Source organism: Temnothorax nylanderi, unplaced genomic scaffold, assembly GCF_030848795.1.
Source record: "Temnothorax nylanderi isolate EJ_2023f unplaced genomic scaffold, tnyl_v1.0 TNYL_tig0593_pilon, whole genome shotgun sequence".
Classification (NCBI taxonomy): domain Eukaryota; kingdom Metazoa; phylum Arthropoda; class Insecta; order Hymenoptera; family Formicidae; genus Temnothorax; species Temnothorax nylanderi.
Window position 1 is genome coordinate 6,556 of NW_027249655.1, and position 2,846 is coordinate 9,401.

General features: G+C 29.3%; 1 long non-coding RNA gene across 1 annotated transcript; it reads right to left on the bottom strand.

The window, feature by feature from the left end:
- Positions 1–211: 211 nt before the first annotated feature.
- LOC139784169 (uncharacterized) lies at positions 212–2,500 on the bottom strand. Its single transcript, XR_011721490.1, has 3 exons — positions 2,368–2,500; positions 1,875–2,085; positions 212–301 (listed from the first exon to the last, which is right to left on the bottom strand). It is a non-coding gene; the product is annotated as an uncharacterized lncRNA (long non-coding RNA).
- Positions 2,501–2,846: the final 346 nt, after the last annotated feature.

Here is a 2,846-nt window from a genome sequence, read left to right on the forward strand (position 1 = left end):
CCACTCTTTAGTTTTGATAGTTTCTTCAATTTGGTTTGAATTTTCTGTAATTATTATTACCATTATTATTATTATTGTTATTGTTGTTATATTATTGTAACTCTTATTATTACTTGTAATAGCAAAGTCAATAATCAAACATTACAATAAGTACGAAAAACAAATATTCGTTACTTTACCTTATTTTTTTCGTGAATACCACGATCTTTTGATTTTAAACGTAATTTTTCCAATGCATCACTGCGTCGTATTTTTTTAAATTTGTGGCGTTCGCTTCTGCTTAATAAATTTTCTTTATTGTCTGCAACATTAGATAGTTATTTATAATAAATTAGACTTTACAATAAAGAAAGAATCTTTTTCCAAAACTGAATGAACATTATTGTTTGCAAACATTGCTTCTTAAATAATTTTTCTTTTTGCTTCTTCTCTATTCTTTTTATATTCAACAATGCACTTTATAGTTTAATTGGAATAACAATCAAGCGTTACAAGAAATTTCTAAGTTATTTTTTAATAAAGCTTCAGTATGCTATATACTGTAATATGTATTCAAATTAATATAAATTATTAATTTAATTAATTAATTTTTACATTAAAAAATGCTGTAAAATTTATTACAGTCCTTAAAATATTGATAACAATTTTGTAGGAAAATCATGACTTTTAAATTCAAAATATTATTAATTTTCTATATTTCAAATAAAAAAAGATACAATAAAATTAGTTTCCAATAAACCTTTACTCCTGTTATTGGATACAAAGAAATTATTAGGAAGAGAAAATAAATATTTCTTAAGGAATATAAGTGAAGAAAGTGGAAACTTAACATTTTTAAATTATGTTTCAGATTAACTGAAGTCATTTATATTGTCAATTTAAATATTGCAAACAATTTTAATAAATAATTCGATAAAATTTTTTCAATACATATCCCTGCAGAAACAAGACTGAAAAATAATCCTAAGAAGTTTCAATATATTATTCGAATAAGATAAATTATGAAAATAAGATAAATTAATAAAACTTATATGTATAATTCAATATTTACATTTAAAAGCAATAAAGTTAATTCAGTAAAGTATTGACAAGTTTTGAAAATACTGTTACAGTTCACAACGAATCACAGCTCGAATATATATATATACAAAATGCTTATAACATTTTGAATATAATCTTGAAGTATTATTTTGATTAAGAACATAAATATGTATTGTGTATTTTCATATTACTGGAAGAACAGACAATATACCAATATTTTCTTCAAGACCTCAATTATTGACATTTACATTTAATATTATTACCATTAAGGTGCAAATTCATGGGACGCTGAAAAACAGCGTTGAGCGTCGTCACGTGACATCACTATGATGCCAGCGTCAAGAAAGAGAAGTTGGATTTTTCCAACTTCAAGCGTCAAAGCCAAAGCAGCGCGAAGACGCCGAAATTTTGACGCTGTTTTCCTTTTCATGAATTTCAATTGACGCCGGCGTCAATTGTGGTCATGCGACCTTCTTGCCGCTGAAAATGAGCGTCGAGCGTCAGCATGAAAAGGCACCTTTATAAATTACCTAACAGATATCATATTTACAATATTAATTTTAATTTTACTGGATGTATAAAAAAATCATTAAATGAAATGAATAATATTTAATTATTCATAGTTAATAAGTTTGTATAAATTGAAATATCAGTGTTAGCAGCTTCAAAGTAAGGCTGCGTTCGGAAACGTCTCTCAAGTGCCTTTGTGTTTCATTTTATCCTGTTTAACATTTGGTGAACAACCAGGATAACATGATACACGGAGGCACACTTGAGTGATGTTTTCGAATGCAGCCTAACCGATATTCAGTACAAAAAAGTAATATATTTACTTGAAACAGATAAAACTTCTCCCGGTGACAGACTAAATTTGTCATTGCTGTCATCGTATCTTCTAATAAAATATGGTTCATTAGAACATTTTTCTGCATTAAAATCTTGGACATGTGATATTGGCACAACAGACACTTTTCTTGTCTCGTCCGAGTAAAAGCGAACTGCAGCGTATGTGGCTTGTGGTTTTGTTGAATTATCATTCATAACCTAATAGCAAAAATTATGTTTCACTTATACAGATGAGATAAAATTTATATCGACGAATTCATTAACCCTGCGTTCGTTTTCTCCCAATTTCCCCCACTGGGAGCATGTACTATACTAAAAATATATAGGGTACGTTACGTATATTATAGATTTTTAATATAGTATATGTTCCCAGTGGAAGAAAACGAACGCAGGCTAAGTCGTTATATAATAATATATACAAAGAACAATTATATATTTCTGTCGTGATTACTCGTAATCTCTCTTTCTATGTATACGTACTTGTGTTTTTCTCGTATTTTCTGTCATTTTGCGAAAAGTATGTTTTCCAAATTTCGCTAAGCGTCTATAATTCGTTGACCGACGACTGTTCAGAAATCTTCTTCTTAATTCTTCTTTAATTTTCCTGGCACCTGCTGAAACGCAATACGGCCAAATATCAATATCTTATGCCCCCTTAGGGTGCAAGCACATGAGCTTTTATTTTCCGTGTTACGCGTATCGCGTAACCAATCACGTAACGTTTTATGTTATTTATTTTTCGGTAAACATGGCGTTAAGGGGACCCACTTCCGATGACCTTGAATTTGACATATATTGTCAAGGACACCCTCCGGAGTAACATGCAAGTGATTTTAGTCGGGGGTCGCTTTTTATTAAGAAGTTATTAACAAATAAAGTTTGAAAAATATAGCTGCTATTTTGAGTATTGGAAGGCATAAATGACTAATATATATGTCGAAATAGTTCACGCATACACT